We start from the raw sequence: 21,797 nt of genomic DNA, 5'->3' as shown, positions 1-21,797 counted from the left end.
TAAGTATGCTTTATTTTCTTGCATAAAGAATGAATTATATATTTAATAAATGTTTACAACATTTCCCATATCATATTTTGTTTATTTTTATGGAGAATATGAATATTCAACAAAATTTCGTTGGACCCAAAATCAATGGAGACATCTGTCTTACAAATAGTGTAATAGCTCGGTTTAGACCCTAGTCGGAACGGTAGTTTTGGGACCACACATCCGAGGTCAAATATTTTAATATTATTTTTAGTGTTTATAATATGTGAATTAATATGTGTGAAATTTTCGTGTAGAAATTTTATCGTTTGTGTGCTTAATTTGCAAAAAGGACTTAATCACGTAAAATGCAAAAATGACAAGCTAATTTTCAAAGTGCTTAATTGCTATGTCCCTTTAAATGAGAGGTCCTTATCATATAAATAGACCATATTTATAATTAAAAAACATTGATGGACATAAGTTACTGGAACTTTAATGATTTTATAAAGGGTAAATTGGTAAAATAGACATTAATGTTAATTAAAATAAAACAAAACATGATATTAAGGCAATTATTTTCATCCTTGCCGAAATTACAAAGAAAAAGAATAGAAAATAAGAGTTCTAGGGTTCGACACTCACATTGGCTAATTAAGGTATGTGTTTTGATTTGTTTTTGATAATTTCTACGTTTTTATGATCGTTGCTTAGTGTTTTATTAAGCCCATGCCTCTATTTCTGAATTTGATTATGATTTTAAGATATGTCATTGTTGATAATGTGTGTTTTATAAAGTTTTATGATAGTAAATGAAAGATACGTGTTAGATTACTATGTTTTGTATTGAGATTTTTGATGAATTTGAGTATTTTGGGCTAAATTGTGAAAATGGGAAATTGAGGGACTAAAATTTGAAATAAATAAAATTTTTTGGCTATTAGAAGTCCCTAAGAAATTCGGCTAGGCTTGGGTGTAATTAAATTTTGTATAATTTGTGTTTTTGTGAAATAGGGATTAAAGTGTTAAAACGTGAAAATACGAGGGCTAATTTATAAAATACCCTAAATATGTGTATATGGATTGAATTGAATGATTTGTTGAAAAAAGGGTTAATTTTGAATACATATAGATCAAGAAAAGAGGAATTCGGATTTCGATCGAGGGAAATCGAAGATTATCGAGTAAACGATCTGAATCATCAATTCTGAGTACGAGGTAAGTTCGTACTTGATAAATGGTGTTACAATTTATGTTTTAATACTTTGATAATACTGAAATTGTATATATTTGATTATGGTTTGAACACAGTGATAAATTGACTATGTTCGGCAGTAAGTGTGCGATTCAAAATAGCTTCGACTATAAATAGCACTAAGTGTGTGATTTGGAATAGCTTTGGCTATACGAGGCACTAAGTGTGCGATACCAAGATAGTTTCGATTATTTGAGAAGGCACGAACTGTGCGAGATCGTTACAGCTTCGGCTAATCATTAATGCACTAAGTGTGTAAGCTCTTAAAGTACAGAAAGACTTTCGAATGAATTTATGTATTCGAACTAGAGGTGAGAATGAAAATGAATAAATACGGGAAAGTTTAGGTCTGTACGATACTTATGTGGTAGATGATACTATGTGTATGAAGCTTGATGAATTTGTATGAACATATTAATTGTGATGGAATAAAATTGATGGATGATTTGAGAACTACTAAGTGTTTATTAGTTGATGTTTTGTATTATATAAACTGTTGATTATATTTGGTACGAACTTACTAAGCTATGAAGCTTACTGTGTAAAATGTTCTCTATTTTACAATGTTATAAAGCTAGCTCGGATCAGGGGATCATCAGCAACTCATTCACACTATCGGGTGTCTGTTTTGGTACAATTTTGAAAGCTGTATATATGGTATATGGCATGTATAGGCTAGAGTTATTTTGATTTTGGTTTGTGTAATATATATCTAGCCATGTGATATGGCTTGGTTTTGAATGTGTTTATGAATGAATTTTGGTACAAGCTATGTGATGCAATATTATCAATATGATGTGTTTATGAATGGCCAAGAGAATTTGTAAGTTTGGTAAGTTTTTGTTATGTGCTCAATTGTGGAATTGGTAAGAATATGGTATGAAATTTGAATGAGTAAATTGAAGTTATGAAGCATATGTTTTAGTATGAATTTGGCTTATGATTTGGCATCATTTGATATGGATTATAGGCACAAAATAGGTTGATGAATAAATGACATGAAAGATGAATGTTTGGTGATTGAAAATTGGTTGGAAATGTGATGTAATTGGTTTGGTTTTGGTGCATGTAGGGAAGACGCTTAATGGGCGGAAATTTAGCCTTATAAATGACCTATTTTTACCCACACGGGTGTGTGTCTCAGCCGTGTTGCTAGAGGGCAATTTCGAAATGAGCCTGGGCAGACCATACTGTCGCACACAGGGGCGTGTGCCAAGTCGTGTGGCCAAGTCAGTTTCAAGCACGGGCTAGACACGCGGGCGTGTGACTGGCCGTGTGGCTGGCCGTGTGACTTAACCCAATAGCCTCCTTAATTTTCACACGGGCGTGTCTTGTGGCCGCATGGATAAGTCAGTATGTATGCCCTGTTTTGCCACTGCCTAGACATACGGGCGTGTCTAATGCCGTGTGAGGCACATAAATGTCTATCTCAAACAAGATATTTATTTACATGTGGAGGTACTGCCATATCATGGCGTTCAACAAAGTAGACATTAGATGTTGCCTCTTTAAATCATACAGAAATAATTATAATGAATGAGACAATCTGAGAGTATGTTTGGCTAAGTTATTAACCCAATATATCCAGAACATATATATTTTGCCTTTACAGGAAAAGATGCCAACTATCTTATATGAAAATAATACAACATGTATAGCTTAATTGAAGGGTGGTTACATCAAAGGTGATTGAATAAAACAAATTTCACCAAAATTATTTTTCACTCATGATCATGAGAAGAAAAGTGACATAGAAGTTCAACAAATTTGTTCTAGTGATAATTTAACAGATGTTTTTACCGAGGCATTGCCAACTTTAACGTTTAAAAGACTACTACGCAAGATTGAAATGCGTCAACTAAAATACGTAATGTGATATTGCCATTAGGGAGAGTAGTAAACACGTTGCACTCTTTTCCTTTAACAAACCTGGTAAATGTTTTTAACGAGGCAACTTGTAATAGGAGATTGTGTTTTCTTTTTCCTTCATTAAGTTTTTATCTCACAGGGTTTTTCCTAATAAATGTTTTAATGAGGCACAATTTTCTCTAGTGGACATCCAAGAGGAGTGTTACAAATAAATGCGGATGTCCATATTCTAACCTCGTCATTTATGAGATAAAACCCCTTCATTCATTATGAAAGTAAATATGCAAGTTGTGTTAATGAAGCACTTAAGTCAGCTTCATTTATATATGTTGCATTAAATGACAATGAATTATAAATAGAACCCTTGTATGAGTGAAATGATATATGAGAAAATTTTATGTTGATTTGATCTATTATTTACTTTTAGTGTTCTTTTATTTGATTATTTTATAACACATACATCATTACTTAGAACATTTCATTGAGTTGGATAATAGATCTAAAATAAGCCCTTCTTACGACTAGGGATGAGTAAAACTTGATTCAATTAAAAAAATTAATTTTTTTTTTATTTTGAGTTGATTGAATCGAATTATTCGAGTCAACTTGAACAAATAATCTGAGTTTCAAGTTTAAGTCTAGTTGAATTTTACAATTTGAATAATTCAAAGAATAGATTGATATAAATATTCCTTTAGTCCCTATTAGTTTTGAAAATGAACAAATTGATCTCTCTTTCTCAATAAAAATTACAAAATAAATTCAAAATAAATTTTAAAATTCAAAATGTTTATAAAACTTTCAAAATTTATATTTTTTGAAATTATAAAATTTTTAAGAAAAATCTAAACAAAATAAAAAGAAAGTTAAATTTTAATTTTTTCTAAAATAATAATTTTGAAACCTAAATAAGTTAATTAACGGTTCAAGTTTATCATACTAAAATATCTTTTTTTCTTATTTTACTTTGAGAAAATTTTCAAACATATATGGTTTCAAATTTATGTGCTCTAACATGAAATTAGTTATATTATAATAACATTTTAATTTGACATGTTTAATTTTTAAATTTCACTCGATCCAATTTCATTTCAATAGACTCTATTCAAGAAAATATTAAAATCAAATTAAAATGATAAAATAAAATTTGCCAACTCAAATTTTTTACTTAGATTCGGTCTAAAATTCACTCTTACTTTCTAACCTATTTTTTGCACATCTTTTTTGCGGTTCCAATTTTGGGTAGAATGCAGCTATTTTCTTAACAGCTAGATATAATCTCTCTTACACTTACACCACGTAAGTTTACTTTGTTCTTAAAACAAGACCAAAATGATCTCGTAGTGATACAAGTGCAAATGAAATTCTCTCTATCTTCTTGAAGCTTGTTTTGTATAAAATAAATAAATTTTAAAAAGTTGTACAATAAATTGTATATTAAATCACAAATATATATATATATATATATATATATATATATATATATATATAAACATCTTTTGTAACATTATTTCTTTACCATTTCGATTAGACCAAGTTTGATAGATTTCATCTGTGTTGCCTTCAGTCTATATATTTCTAAAATAACAAAAATGCCACATTCGAAAAGTAAACGTAATTAAGGTATAGATTTTTTTCAATAATCTCATTATAGGTTTTAATTTATTCATATATATATATATATATATATATATATATATTAATAAAAGTCTAGAACTATTCCTGATCCCACTCTAACCCATAAATAGGAAGATAATCCGCTTCAACACTCGAACCCACATACTCCTATATTGGCAACAATATCATACCAATCGAACTAAGATTCAATCAACAAGGCATAAGTATTTTAAAATTTATAAATTTAAACTTTCTAAATTATATACATTTTGAATTTACCATCTTATATTTTTTGGTACATTATTTTATATACCTTTTAAGTAATTAATTTTATGTCAACGATAGATCCTATGTGTTAGTTTATCTTATTTGTTTTGTTTTGATGACTTTGAGTCTATAATTTTGCAAATATATAAAATAAAAATAAAACAAATAGCAAAATGCCTTATTATGTAAATTGGAAACTATGGAATGATTATAAAGTGTTAAATATATTTATTTCTATGCACCCATTTTTCTAAAAACATTATTATTTTTTCAACTAGTTACATAGAAAATTATTGAAAAATAAAACTTTTAATTCTATCCATTTTTAAGATTTCTTGAATCTCTTTTGAAGGAGAATCAAGTATCTGCAAGTCTTCTTTACTTCCAAAAGCCAGTTTGGCTACAACGTTCGTAGCTAATTGTGCTCCCGAGGTATATGTCTTACAAGTCACTGACCTTCATCAATCAAAAGGTATTGTATCCTCCTGATTAGAGCAGAATTTGAGATGGCCGATGCGCTATCTTGAATAGACTTAATTGCCTTAAAACTATCCGATTGGATTAGCACCTTGTTGTGTCTTTTTTTCTGGATGAGGTTGATACCATCAAAAAGGCCCTATCATTCAATGTCAAAAGTTGAACACTTTCCCAAATGGCGATTGTACCATTGAATCCAATCCCCATTTTAATTTTGCACAACACTCCCAGCAATAGCAAGACTAGATCCTAACGAAACAACGCCATCAATATTTAGGAAAAATCCAATTTTGTAACGCCCCAAAAATCCCATATTTATGTTCTGTTAAAATGTGGCACAACTGTATGTTTGCTTCAGTGGTTAAGTATTCTGGGTGTATGTGAGAGGTCCCAATTTTTAGTTTGGACAAATTTTTGTTTTATTTAATTAAAGTCTTGCTTTTGCTTAATAGGCTAAAGTTTAAATGTTAGGGAATTTATATCAGAATGGGTCTACTGGTCTAGTGGATAAGTTGAGTATCAGTTTGCTGGAGATCTTATATTTGAATCCCTATGTGGGCAAGGGAGATTATTTTTACTCGTATAACTGAAAGAGTTCTGATTGTATTAAAAGATTGTGAGTGGGTGGTTAGGATGTGGAGTACTGAGGGGTTAGCTAAATATTTTATTTTGGGATTTTATTTCAAAAAAAAAGAATTCACGTTCTTCATTTTCTTCTCTACTGCCGAAATTTTGCCTCCCATTCTCCACTGTTCTTTTTTTCCCTTTTTCATCCCTTTTCTAAATTCATATTGTTCCTTTGGGGTGTGTGTGCGTTCAGTAAGTCACGTTTCTGTTAAGTTTTCATGTTATACAACTTAATGATTGATGGAGGGTTGTTTTGTTAATTTCTTTTTAGGCGAAGAGCAAGTTTTGGCGGGGGATCCTGCGAAGGTTTGAGTGTTCGGAGTTGTGTTCGGCAACAGTAAGTTCTCGTGTGCATTGTTTAGTGGTTTAAGGTTTCGTGTGTGAATAGAGTTCGATTTAGATTTCGAGAACGTTGTTAATCCAGGCTCTGAAATGTTGATTTTTAGGTATTGTAGTGCTCGGGAGTGATTAGGCATAAAAAATGATACAGGCGTATACCCGAAAACACAAAAAATGAGAATCGGTGAAAGCTAAAAAACGAGAATCGATGCACCATACGGGCGTGTGGGATGTTAGGCTAGACGGCTAAGGCCAATTTGGGCCGTGTGGACACACAGGTGTGTGGGCCCACACAGGCAGATCACGTGGGCGTGTGAGCCCAATTTATTGATTTTTTTTGTTAAGGTTACACGGGTCACCCGAGCCGACTGTAAACCTACTGTGGGGTCGGTAAGCAATGCATTGATCTCTAATTGATTGAATGATATATGTATGACTGTTTACTGAGCATGATTAAAATACTGTACTGATTATATGCATGACACTATGTGATAGCATGCCATGACTGTATGTTGCATTGCACGGGGATGAGATGATATATGTGAAGGAAGTGTACTGAAAGGCTTTAAGCCTAATTTACTGGCAGTTCAGCTGCAAATTACTGTCTAGTGCCGCTTCCGGTACTATTTTGGAGTGTAGGGATAGGTGGGTTGATTATATCCCCACATGGAATGTAAGGTTGGACGAAGATGGTGTGTAGAGGCTGGCTGGGTAGGACTTGTTTATTGCATAAACTGTTACTGTACTAATTACTGATACTGTAATGGGCCAAGGCCTAAATGCATGACTGCTTTTGTACTGAGATGGGCTGAAGCCTTAACTGATATTGTCACTGATACTAAAAAGGGCTAGGCCCAGACTGAGTTTATTTTGTATACTGTTTGTTTGTTTGTAGGGAAATTACATACTGAGTTTATGTAAACTCACCCCTTCTGCTTAATCTGTGCAGGTAATCCCCAGACTTGACGAATTTGTGCAGCGGAGGACTTGGCGGTGGCCACACAAACCTAAACTTTTTCTCCAACTTTGGGTATTTAATTTTTAATTATATTCTGGGTAATTTTTTATGTAAATTGTGGACTTTCAGGGACTTTTACTTAGTTTGGGTTATTATTTATTTTTATGGATTTATATATGCCAAGAAGTTTAAAAACTCAGTTTTCAAAAAGGCAAAGTTTTCTCTAAACACGCGATTTACTAAAAACTACTTTTAAAAGCTTCTGCAATGAAATGTGTAAAAACGAAAGACTAGATAGTAATGATTTTGGGGTTAACGAGTGTAAACAAATGGAAAGTTGTGTTATCGTAACAAGTTAGTTTCAAACGCTATCATGTGGCATCACCATATTCGGTCATAACATCTAGGCCGGGTTTAGGGTGTTACAAATTTCCTATCTTTGGTTGCCAACAGCAAAGTTCTGACAACAGATCGAAACATCTCTGTGCTCCATCAAATGTTGCTTAGCCCAGCACTCCGAAACTTTAACAATCTCATTTAAATTCCAAGTTGTTCCTTTAAAAATGAATAGATTACAGTTCTTTCAAATACGCCAAATGAGAAGTCCAAATAGACAAGCCCAATTAGCTCCTCCCATATGCAATTTCGAAAGATCCTACAAATTATTTAAAAATAAATTCCTCTATTGGCTTACCGATATAACACTTACCCAAGCATCTTTTGCTCTTGAACAGTCTCTAAGAACATACAAGATATCTTTCTATCCGTGACCACGGAAATGACATGAAGAAATAGTCCTAATCCCTCTTTTAACTCTTTCTATGTTTGTAAGAAGTCTTTGTTTAAGAGCAATCCAAATAAAAAAGCGTACTCTTTGAGGTCCTGGGTATTTCCACTTAAATTTCCATTTGTCCTCTCTTAAATTCTAAGAGTTTTCTATCAGCCTTCAATACGCACCTTTGATAAAAAACACATGTATTCGAATGACACCAGGAAATCCTATTTAGGTGGGGGTGGAATTCCCCAATACATTTTAAGAAATCATTTGGTAGCCAAACACGAAAAAGTTCAAGTTTCCATGCACCTTCCTCTGTAGTCATTTCCTTGAGAAGGCAATCTAATACTAAATTAGGTGTAACCAAAATGTGATTAATCAGGGGCAGTATACCTGGGAGCCAAAGATCCTTCCAACACCTATTTTTATTTCCATCCCTAATTGACTAGATTATGTATTCATGAAGTAAAGACTAGACTTTTGAGATAGACTCCAAAGGAACAAACTCCTACTCCGCGCAATGTTTTTTCGATATACTCTCTTTCATCCTATATTTTAAGTGAAGTACGCAAACCCATAAAGTATCAGTATTCGCCACTATGCTATAACCAATTTTCATTAGAAAAGTAGTATTTTGATTGCGTAATTGCCTTATTCCAAACCCTCCACAAGATCTCGACTAGTTCATCGATTCCTATCCCACTAAGGACATCTTTTTCCTTCCATTAGAAGAGCCCCAAATGAAATTGCTAACTTACATTCGATCTCCCCACAGATTTTTGTAAGGACCCTAATAGATTGCATAAAATAGCTACGAATGGATAAAAGGACCGATTGTGCCAAGGTTACTCAACCCACAAAGGATTACTTTCTAGCATCCAAAGTTTGAAATTTTTTACAAACCATTTCCACCACTAAGTGTAAGTTACTATTAGTGACTCTTTGATGAAAAAGCTGAACGCCTAATTAATTACCAAGAAAGTTGAACGCCTAATTAATTACCAAGATTTTGTATTGTAGCCTCATCCACTCCACTTGAAATGAATACACTAGTTTTCTGAGCATTTATTTTATGGCTTAGAAATCACAGAAGCAATCCAAAATACCTTTAAGAAGTCTATCATGCTCCAAATATACTTTGCAATAGATAACCAATTTGTCAACAAAAAACAAGTGAGAAAGGGATGGTCCCGATCTGGTTAAGGCGTATAGGATTCCAATTCTCACCTATAATAGCCTTATGAATATTATGCCCAAGCTATTCCATACACAACACAAAGAGATGGGGAGAAAGTGGACGTCCCTGTCAAATCCTTCGAACAAGCTAGAATTTATTAGTCGGGACAACATTCGACAAAACCAGCATCGTGGAGTTAGTGGTAACAGATATAATGACATTTCTAGGATAGTTTGGAATACCTGCAGCATGTAGAAGAATATCAATAAAATCTCATCTCACTTAATTATAAGATTTCTCTAGATCGATTTTAATCATCTTCCACTTCCTTTTATTTTGACCTTACATAGAATGGATTGCTTTTTGTGCAATGATGATGTTGTTGATAATATTTCTACTGGCGATAAACCTAACCTGCTCTTGAGCAATAATTTTAAGGAAAATATGCTCAAAAAAGATTTTCTATTACTTTCATAACAAGCTCATATAAAACCTATAACACCCCTAATCCATATCCATTGCTGGAATAAGGTTACAGAGCATTAATGGAGTTTACAGAACAAATATAATTAATTAATGTCATTTACTATTCATATCTTAATCCAATAATATCCTATCATATTGTCCCTTAAATGGACCCGCAAGGCCCATTTATGCGCTAGAAACAGTTCAGGACTAAATCGAAAACTCAGAGAATTTTTCGTGAAATTTCAAAATTTTTCTTAGATGCAGGGGACACACGCCCATGTGGGTAGACCGTATGGCTTACACAGCCATGTGACACGCTCGTGCCTTAGGCCGTGTGGGCATTCGATGTAAGGCACATGGCCGTGTCCCAGCCCGTGCTCAAAATTAGGGTAGCTACTGACTTGGGTTGCACGGCCAAGCCATACGCCTGTGTGCTAGGCTGTGTGAGCATACTGACTTGCATTAATTAGGTGCAGGGTTCACACGGTCAAGCCACACGATCGTGGCTAGTCCATGTGTCACACACGGCTGAGACACACACCCGTGTGAAAATACCTGGGCATTCTGTTTCTAAATTTTAAGAATGCAAGGGACATACGACCAAATCCACACCTGTGTGCATGGTCGTGTGTCACACACGGTTGAGACACACGCCCGTGTGTCTACCTGTGTGGACGAAAATAGGTCATTCTCAAGGCCACTTTTCTCACCTAAATTTGCCTTCAACCTATAACAACATTTAAATACATTCACGAACCAATTCAAGACATTAAAACCAAGCCAAAACCAATCTTATACATGATATATCATCACATGTATTTAAGTATTCAAACTTAACTATTTATATAATCATATAAGTTTATCAAAATTTCAATCTATCATACCAAGCACATATATATATTAAACATGATATAATCTTTTACACAAACATCAAATATACTATCACTAGCCATTCCAATGGCTAGTTACAACCAACCATATACATGCCATCATAGGGAAATTTAACCTATACATGCCATTATATCAAAATAAGTTTACTATTTATACCAAAATGAGCTGAAGAATAGTGTAATGATACTCTAACCGATTTCTAGCCTTTACGAGCTTCCGAGCACTATAAAACAAAAGAAATTAAACAGAGTAAGCATATAATGCTTAGTAAGTTCGTATAACAAGAATTTAACTTACCAATCATGTTCATTTAATGTAAGAATACAAACATGCATCCAAAATAGTTTGGCCAATTGCCTAAACAAATGCTTTCATCAAACAAATTAGTTATGAAATTTACATGATTATCAAGAAAACAGAGATGAGCTTATCATACAATAATTTCCTGGTATTTTAGAGATATTCGAGATATAATTCATTTAAATCTTATATTTTCTGTAAAACCCCTAACTCGTATTCGTAGCCGAAATAGGGTTACGAGACATTACCTATCAATCACAACATAAATCATACATTTTCACACAATCATCAATCAAATATAATCACAATGTCCCTTATAAGTCTCTACGAGACCTTAAAATGTACTTAGAAGTTGTTCGGGACTAAACCGATAACATTTGCAAAATTTTGGAAACTTATAAAATTTTCAAGCATTCAGGGGTCACACACCCGTGTGAATAGGACGTGTGCCTCGTACGACCACTAGACACACCCATATCTTAGACCTTGTGAAAACAAGGCTTACATACTGACTTGAACCACACGGCCAAGGACACGCCCGTGTGCCAGGTCGTGTGAAATCTTGAGGGGTTACTGACTTGGGTCACACGGCTAGCCACACACCCATATGTCAGCCCGTGTGCCATACATGGCCAGTAAAACGCCCGTGTATCTAGGCCGTGCCAAACCTGTAGGGTATACTGACTTAATTCGAAAGGGTACCCCAGGGGACACATGGCCGTGAAGCATGACCGTGTGTCGCACACGGCTGAGACACACGCCCGTATCTCTGCCCATGTGGACAAAAAATAGGTCATTTACAAAGCCAATTTGCCACCCTTTTTCATGCTTGCATAAATAACCAAAATTGTACCAATTCATCATACAATAGGCATCCCAAAATCATCATCCAAAATGCACAATTCATACCATATTCATTTCAATCAATTTCCATAATCAATTCAAGTCAAATACCTATTCAAAATCTTATATTATCCAACATTCATTCACAAGCATATATCTTTTCAATTTAAAAACTTCAATCATACCATATAAATCCTTTACTAAACTCAATACATTACCATTTGAACAACTATGAAACCTTAGCCACATTTATACCAAAACATACCAAACTAGACCATCACACATGGCTATCCATACAAATCAAAACATATACATTATAAGCCAAATCTCATAGACATAATCACAACCAAAGTACCATAATGACACTAGCCTATACATGCCATATACCATATATATAAGGCTTCAAAATTGCCAACAAAAATGATCGATAGTGTGATGACGGTTCCTGATGATCCTCGAGTCCGAGCTAGCTTTGATTATCTATAAAACATACACAAATAACACACAGTAAGCTTCATAGCCTAGTAAGTTCGTAAGTGAATAACTCAATTCATCAAATAAATGTAATTTAACTATTTTTCACATTACCAAATCAAAATCACATTAACCACAAACCTTTATCATGTCTCAAAATATGATCAAATACCATCTCATTGAACTTTCTCAATGTAAGACTCAAATAGTTTCTGTACGTACCTGTACCGCCTCGTACTAACCTCTTTATCAACTATGTCATTCTTTACTCGTTGAACCATTTGGAATAAAAGTCGAATACTCAAGATCTCAATCGATAAGTACCATACCATGGCCCATAGTCAAGTCAAGGTAACTTATTTAAGAGAACCAATATCATGGCCCGTAGCCAAATCAAGTTAACTCATCTCTGAATACCTATACCATGGCCCATAGCCAAATCACGGTATTATTCGCACCCGAAGTGCCAATATCATGGCCCGAAGCCAATACATTAACCTAATTACATGTCACTAGCATCCTAAACTATTCCTAAGGTTCAACCGGGAAGTTTCACTTGTCGATTTCATTGTCAAACACATCCGTAGAGTCGTGTTCACAATCCAAACCTCATTTGTAATCTCATAATCACATTTTATACAATATCAAAGCATATAACATACATTTATAATGAAATCATGACATACGAACTTACCTCGTACTCGGAATTGACGAATCGAATTGATTACTCAATAACTTTCGATTTCCCCCGATCTAAATCTGAATTCTTTGTTTTTTAATTTATATGTATTCAAAATTAATCCATTTAGTCAACTACTCATTCAATTTAATCCTTAAACACATATTTGGGCATTTTTCCACTTTAGCCCTAAACTTTCACATTTCTTACAATTTAGTCCTTAATTCATAAAAACACAAATTAGACAATTTCTTTCTAATTTCATGCTAGCCGAATTCTTTATAGAATCCTATTAGGCCGTTATTTTCATTTATTCACACTTTTAACCCCACCTTTTCATCTTTTCACAATTTAATCCCCAATTTGTATTTTCCCTAAAAATCACTTAACAAAACATAGTACTCTTTCAACAGTTATTCATTTTCCACCATCAACTGTAACATTCCGAAATAGGGCCTAAACGGAACAGTGGTTGCGAAACCACAAATTCAGGGTAAAAAAAAATAAAATAAAAAATATTTTATTATTATTTTGAGGTTCATGGTATGATTACATGATTGTGTGAAAATTTCGTGATAAAATTCTATGCATAAAGTGCTTAAATTGAGGTTAGGGACTAAATCGAATAATTTGCAAAACTTGCATTCTAGAAGTTTTTAGTATGAAATTATTTTGGAATATTAATTAGGAGATCTTAAATGGTAGTTTGACCAATTTTAAGTTCATGGACAAAATTAGGACATGGAAGGAATTTTTGAAAGTTTAGTAAGGAGGGCATTTTGGTCATTTGGATATTAACATTAATAAAAGGTAAAAAGATGATAAAATTGTATCATCTTCTTCAAGTTACCAGCAGAACCTTACCTCTCTCCATAGCTGGGGTTTCTTCAACTTTCAAGCTTCATAGTAAGTGATTCCAAGCCCGCTTTTAATGATCTTTACGTTTTGAAGTCCTAGTAGCTCGATAAAGCTTATGCTAGCAATAATTTAAGTTAGGAATCAAATTTGGAAAAATACCCATAGGTGAAATTTGTGTATTTTGATGTTTTATGATGGAATATGAGGTTTTAAATTATGTTAGACAACTTGTGCTACTTGGTTTTAAGTGAAAACGAGTAAAAGGCTTAATCGGTAAAAATACCTAATAGTCATAAGTACATGTTAGTGTGTGAATTTGATGTTGCCATAGAAGGAAAAATGATCAGCATGTCATAAAACATAAGAAAATAGGATGAAGTTTAATTTACGAGCCTTGGGGCAAAAGTGCAAATATGTGAAAGTTTAGGGCAAAATGTAATTTTTCCAAAGTTTGAGTAAAGGGTTGTTTTGATAAATGTTGATATTAAATAAGCTAAATTTGCTATTATAGATCAAGAAGAGCGAAATTCGAGAGTAGATCGGGAAAAGAAAAGTAAAGGACTAAATTGTAAAGTTTAGTCACATTTTGTATCGAGGTAAGTTTACAGTAAATAAATGCAATATTCTTTTATTTTACATTATTATTGTCAATTTCCAGCATTTATATATTATGTTATGAAAATATTTAAAGTCGAATTTAAGGTGAAGTGACAGAGGAAAAGTGTTAGAAAGCCCCGGTTGAACCCTAGGAATGTTAGGATATTAGGGTTGACAGGACAAAACAGAAATGAGCCATGTAAGTCCATATTAGAAATATGGCTTTGGAGACAGGATTGAGCCATGTGAGTCCATATTATATATGGCATTGGAGACAGGAAGAATTCATGTAAGTCCATGTCAAAGACATGGCATTGGCAGGATATTGATAGACAGGAACGACCCTAGTATCCTTAGTATTCCGAGTGGTTCAACGGGTCAGGATACGAGTTAAATTACAGTGAATTAACAGCAAAGGAAAAGTAGATTATACTTATGAAAAAGGAAAGGTCAGGTAAGAAAGAAGGTAAGGGAATAAAGAAGAAGATAGAAATTGAGAAGTAAAGAAATTTATGATGTTAGATGATATTATGCATAATTATCCATTATGTTGAATGTTGTGATTTATTTGCTTGTAAGCTTACTAAGCCTAGTGCTTAATCTCTTTATTTTCTTCTTCTTATAGTACTTATCTAGTCACTCGGGGATCGAAGGAAATGTCGGAGGCCGATCACACTATCAAAGAAATAACTCGGTATAATTAGACGTTTTGTTTTGTGTATGGCATGTATAGAAACTTAGCCACTTTTGGTATAATATGAACAATGAATGATGTGTAAATACTTGCTAGTGATTAGCTAATAAAATGGCCGATGATATGCATGTTTATTAATATGTATGATTGAATGGTGATTATCACATGAAAATTATGAAAAATGTGAAAGTAACCTAAAAACAGATTCAAGTAACAGCAATGATGTAACTTTTAAAAATCACTAAAAATTGTATAAACATAGTTTGAAGATGAATAATATATGAAATTAAAGCTTATTATGTCTATTTTCTTATGGAATAAGAAAAATAGGTAAAGATATTATATTTCATGATATATCTGAGTTTTAGTGAAACAAGGTCACAGCAATTTCTAGAACCCCTGTTTCAACTTTGTAAATTCACCATAAATTGTACAAAACTAATTAGAAGGTATACTTTATATGGTTATAATCCTTGTTGAGTCTAGTTTTAAGAGAAACAAACGGCTTAGTGATATGAATTTTTTACAGGAAGAAACATGGTTTGTAGTAACAAGAGGTTAGTGCAGTCGAGTTTTGAAACAGGGGAAACTTTAACTAATAAACTGTACTAATTGGCTAAGTCAAAAATTCTAGAAAAAAATTAGTAGATATATATATGAGTCTAGTTTCATGAAAAATTTACGGATCTTAATTTCGAGTTTTAAACTCGAGAAATGAATTTTAAGTAACCATGACGCAAAAAAATAGTTTATTCGAAAATTAAAATAAGTGATTTAGAGTTGTTTAAAAGGTAAGATAAGTTTAGTAACACCTCAAGCTTGACTCGGTGATGGTTTGGTGTGGGGCATTACATTTATTGGTATCGAGCCAGGTTTAGTCGGTTCTCTAAGCAGTTAGTGTGAGAAAAGTCTAGCTATACATGCCATACTTGTATTTTGATAGTGTGACGACTCCTGACGATTTTTAAATATTTTGTTTTATTGTAATGGATCCCGAGTGAGCTGGTGATGATGATGTAGAAAGTAATGCGCCTGCTCCCGTAGAAGGGGCAGCGCCATTTGAGAATAGGCCAGTAACAGTTAATCAGGGAGGAGTGACTCGAGAAGCTCTCTTCCAAGCTTTTAATGATTTGTTTGCCGAGTTCGTTCGTACGAATCCGGCAGTTAGACCTCCACCCCCTCATGATTCTCAGGCTACCCATGTAGCTCAAGCTCCCCCAATCACAGGTACAGTGATAAGAGAAAAGCCACCAGTTGATAGAATCAGGAAACAAGGGCGAAGAGTTCGAGCAACAAAAGATGATGATGCGAGAAAGAGCGAATTTTGGTTAGAAAATACTATCGAGTCTTTGATGAGTTATCTTGTACACCGAGGAATGTATGGAATGTGTAGTATCACTTCTTAGAGACTCGACCTACTACTGGTGGAAGACACTTGTATCAGTTGTACCAAAGGAGAGGTCACTTGGGATTTCTTTCGGGAGGAATTTCGTAAAAAGTATATCATCGAGGTTTATTGACCGAAGAGAAAGGAATTCACGGAATTGAAACAAGGTAATATGACGGACCGATGAGATTGTGCTTAAATTATCGGCAACTTAACAAGGTAACGAGAAAGAACAAGTATCCATTGCCTAGAATTGATGATCTGTTTGATCAATTGAAGGAGCTACTGTGTTTTTCAAGATAGATTTGAGATCCGGATATTATCAGTTGTGAGTTAAAGAGTCGATGTCTTGAAGACTACTTTACGGACTAGGTATGGTCATTATGAGTTCCTTGTGATGCCATTTGACTTGACTAATGCTCTGCCATTTTCATGGACTTAATGAACCGAATTTTCGGACCGTACTTGGATAAGTTTGTAGTTTTGTTTATTGATGATATCTTGATTTATTCTCATGATGAGACCGAGCATGCGAGCATTTGAGAACGCTTTCTGATTCGAAAGATAATCGGTTGTATGTCAAGTTCAGCAAAAGTGAGTACCGGTTACGAGAAGTTGGTTTTCTTGGACATATTGTTTCGTGAAGGTATTAAGGTTGATCCGAGCAAGATTTCAGCCATTGTTGATTGGAAGCCTCCTAGAAATGTATCAAAAGTTAGAAGTTTTCTTGGTCTTCTTGGATATTATAGGCGATTTGTAGAGGATTTTCCATGATAGCTACCCCCGACAAGATTGCTGCGAAAGGATGTCAAGTTTGAATGGATGAGAAGTGTCAATAGAGTTTTGACAAGTTAAAAGCATTGTTGACTAAAGCTCTGTTTTAGTACAACTAGAACCGTAAGGAGTTTGTGATTTGATGATGCGTCCATGAATGGACTTGGTTGTGTACTTATGGGAAGGAAGGTAATTGCTTATGCCTCTAGACAACTAAAGCCACATGAGAAGAACTATCCGACACATGATTTAGAGCTAGCGCCATTGTTTTTTTATTTGAAGATTTGGAGACATCATTTGTATGGTGAGAAGTGCCACATATTCACCGATCACAAAAGTTTGAAATATTTGATGACTCAAAAGATTTGAATTTGAGGCAAAGAAGATGGTTAGAGTTGATTAAAGATTATGAGCTAGTGATCGATTATCACCTGTAAGGCAAACGTTGTTCTTGATGCTTTGAGTAAGAAATCTTTATTTGCATTAAGAGCTTTGAACACTAGTCTAGCCTTATCGATGATGGTTTTATCTTAGTGAGTTGAGAGCTAAACCGATGTTTCTTGAAGAAATTTGTGAAGCTTAAAAAAAATGACAGTGAGTTGTTAACCAAAAGAGATCGGTCTGAGTCGGATGTAGAGTCGATTTTCGGATCGATTCGACGGTTGTTTGATGTTCCGAGACAGGTATGCATACCAAGAATGATGAGCTTATTCGAAAGATTTTACAAGAAGCACATAGTAGTTCTTTGTCTATTCATCCAGGTAGTATAAAGATGGATAATGATTTAAAAAAAAAAAATGTACTGGTGGGTAGGAATGAAAAGGGACATTTCAGAGTTTGTTTTTAGATGTTTGATCTGTCAGCAGGTAAAGGTCGAACATCAGGTACCTTCAGGTTTATTGCAGCCTGTGCTAGTCCCTGAGTGGAAATGGGATCGAGTTACTATGGATTTTGTGACAGGATTGCCGTTTACACCGAGAAAGAAAGATGCAGTATAGGTTGTGATTGATAAGTTAACGAAGTCGGCTCATTTTATCCCAGTTCGTATGGATTATTCACTTGACAAGTTGGCCGAGTTGTATATGTCAGAGATAGTCAAACTACACAAGGTACCATTATCGATCATTTTAGATAGAGATCCAAGATTTACTTCACGGTTTTGGAAGAAATTACAGAAGGCTTTGGGCACAAAGTTGAGTTTTAGTACTGATTTCCACCCTCAAACCGACGGTCGATCGAGAGAGTTATTCGTACTTGAAGATATGCTTAGATGTTGTGTCTTTGGAATTTCAAGGCGCTTGGGAAAAATATTTACCATTAGTAGAGTTTGCCTACAATAATAGTTATCAATCGAGTTTGAAGATGGCACCTTATGAAGCTTTGTATGGACGTAAATGCCGCACACCTTTATATTGGATGAGCTTAAAGAAAGCCGATTCTGGGTTGATCTAGTTAAAGAAACGAAAGAAAAGTGAAAGTTATCGAAATTGTTTAAAAGCGACTTGAGATGCATGTAAGTAGTATGCGATTTAAAAGAAAAGAGATCGAATATCAAGTTGGTGACAAAGTTTTTTGAAAGTATCCCCGTGGAAGAAAGTTCTCAGATTTGGCAAGAAAGGCAAACTAAGTCCACGTTTTATTGGACCGTTTGAAGTGATTGAGAGAGTCGGACCATTAGCATATCGGTTAGCTTTACCGATTGAGTTAGAGAAGATTCATAATGTATTTCATGTGTCTATGCTACGTCGTTATCGTTCAGATCCGTCACATTTGATTTCTCAAACAGAGGTTGAGATTCACCAGACATGACTTACGGTGAAGAACCCAGAAAGATTCTAGCTCGAGAGGTAAAGCAATTAAGGAACAAAAGTATTGTACTTGTGAAAGTACTATGGAATGACATGGGGTAGACGAGGCTACATGGGAACCCGAAGAGGCTATGCGAAAACAGTACCCATATCTCTTCACAGGTAAGATTTTCGGGACGAAAATCCCTAAAGGGGGGGAGAAATGTAACATTCCGAAATAGGGCCTAAACGGAACAGTGGTTGCGAAACCACAAATTCAGGGTAAAAAAATAAAATAAAAAATATTTTATTATTATTTTGAGGTTCATGGTATGATTACATGATTGTGTGAAAATTTCGTGATAAAATTCTATGCATAAAGTGCTTAAATTGAGGTTAGGGACTAAATCGAATAATTTGCAAAACTTGCATTCTAGAAGTTTTTAGTATGAAATTATTTTGGAATATTAATTAGGAGATCTTAAATGGTAATTTGACCAATTTTAAGTTCATGGACAAAATTAGGACATGGAAGGAATTTTTGAAAGTTTAGTAAGGAGGGCATTTTGGTCATTTGGATATTAACATTAATAAAAGGTAAAAAGATGATAAAATTGTATCATCTTCTTCAAGTTACCAGCAGAACCTTACCTCTCTCCATAGCTGGGGTTTCTTCAACTTTCAAGCTTCATAGTAAGTGATTCCAAGCCCGCTTTTAATGATCTTTACGTTTTGAAGTCCCGTAGCTCGATAAAGCTTATGCTAGCAATAATTTAAGTTAGGAATCAAATTTGGAAAAATACCCATAGGTGAAATTTGTGTATTTTGATGTTTTATGATGGAATATGAGGTTTTAAATTATGTTAGACAACTTGTGCTACTTGGTTTTAAGTGAAAACGAGTAAAAGGCTTAATCGGTAAAAATACCTAATAGTCATAAGTACATGTTAGTGTGTGAATTTGATGTTGCCATAGAAGGAAAAATGATCAGCATGTCATAAAACATAAGAAAATAGGATGAAGTTTAATTTACGAGCCTTGGGGCAAAAGTGCAAATATGTGAAAGTTTAGGGGCAAAATGTAATTTTTCCAAAGTTTGAGTAAAGGGTTGTTTTGATAAATGTTGATATTAAATAAGCTAAATTTTCTATTATAGATCAAGAAGAGCGAAATTGAGAGTAGATCGGGAAAAGAAAAGTAAAGGACTAAATTGTAAAGTTTAGTCACATTTTGTATCGAGGTAAGTTTACAGAAATAAATGCAATATTCTTTTATTTTACATTATTATTGTCAATTTCAGCATTTATATATTATGTTATGAAAATATTTAAAGTCGAATTTAAGGTGAAGTGACAGAGGAAAAGTGTTAGAAAGCCCCGGTTGAACCCTAGGAATGTTAGGATATTAGGGTTGACAGGACAGAACAGAAATGAGCCATGTAAGTCCATATTAGAAATATGGCTTTGGAGACAGGATTGAGCCATGTGAGTCCATATTATATATGGCATTGGAGACAGGAAGAATTATGTAAGTCCATGTCAAAGACATGGCATTAGCGAGATATTGATGAGCAGAAGCGACCCTAGTATCCTTAGTATTCCGAGTGGTTCAACGGGTCAGGATACGAGTTAAATTACAGTGAATTAACAGCAAAGGAAAAGTAGATTATACTTATGAAAAAGGAAAGGTCAGGTAAGAAAGAAGGTAAGGGAATAAAGAAGAAGATAGAAATTGAGAAGTAAAGAAATTTATGATGTTAGATGATATTATGCATAATTATCCATTATGTTGAATGTTGTGATTTATTTGCTTGTAAGCTTACTAAGCCTAGTGCTTAATCTCTTTATTTTCTTCTTCTTATAGTACTTATCTAGTCACTCGGGATCGAAGGAAATGTCGGAGGCCGATCACACTATCAAAGAAATAACTCGGTATAATTAGACGTTTTGTTTTGTGTATGGCATGTATAGAAACTTAGCCACTTTTGGTATAATATGAACAATGAATGATGTGTAAATACTTGCTAGTGATTAGCTAATAAAATGGCCGATGATATGCATGTTTATTAATATGTATGATTGAATGGTGATTATCACATGAAAATTATGAAAATGTGAAAGTAACCTAAAAACAGATTCAAGTAACAGCAATGATGTAACTTTTAAAAATCACTAAAAATTGTATAAACATAGTTTGAAGATGAATAATATATGAAATTAAAGCTTATTATGTCTATTTTCTTATGGAATAAGAAAAATAGGTAAAGATATTATATTTCATGATATATCTGAGTTTTAGTGAAACAAGGTCAGAGCAATTTCTAGAACCCCTGTTTCAACTTTGTAAATTCACCATAAATTGTACAAAACTAATTAGAAGGTATACTTTATATGGTTATAATCCTTGTTGAGTCTAGTTTTAATAGAAACAAACGGCTTAGTGATATGAATTTTTTACAGGAAGAAACATGGTTCGTAGTAACAAGAGGTTAGTGCAGTCGAGTTTTGAAACAGGGGAAAATTTAACTAATAAACTGTACTAATTGGCTAAGTCAAAAATTCTAGAAAAAAATTAGTAGATATATATACGAGTCTAGTTTCATGAAAAATTTACGGATCTTAATTTCGAGTTTTTAAACTCGAGAAATGAATTTTTAAGTAACCATGACGCAAAAAAAACAGTTTATTCTGAAAATTAAAATAAGTGATTTAGAG

At 33.8% G+C, this 21,797-nt stretch overlaps 1 long non-coding RNA gene across 1 annotated transcript; it reads left to right on the top strand.

Annotated features, from left to right (window-relative positions):
* The first annotated feature begins 14,387 nt into the window (after positions 1 to 14,387).
* LOC128290072 (uncharacterized) lies at positions 14,388 to 15,223 on the top strand. The gene is made up of 2 exons (XR_008279712.1): positions 14,388 to 14,440; positions 15,067 to 15,223. It is a non-coding gene; the product is annotated as an uncharacterized LOC128290072 (long non-coding RNA).
* Positions 15,224 to 21,797: the final 6,574 nt, after the last annotated feature.

The sequence above is a fragment of the Gossypium arboreum genome, chromosome 3 (genome assembly GCF_025698485.1).
Source record: "Gossypium arboreum isolate Shixiya-1 chromosome 3, ASM2569848v2, whole genome shotgun sequence".
Lineage (NCBI taxonomy): Eukaryota > Viridiplantae > Streptophyta > Magnoliopsida > Malvales > Malvaceae > Gossypium > Gossypium arboreum.
Note: the sequence above shows the minus strand (reverse complement) of the source record. Positions and strands in the feature narration are given on the sequence as shown.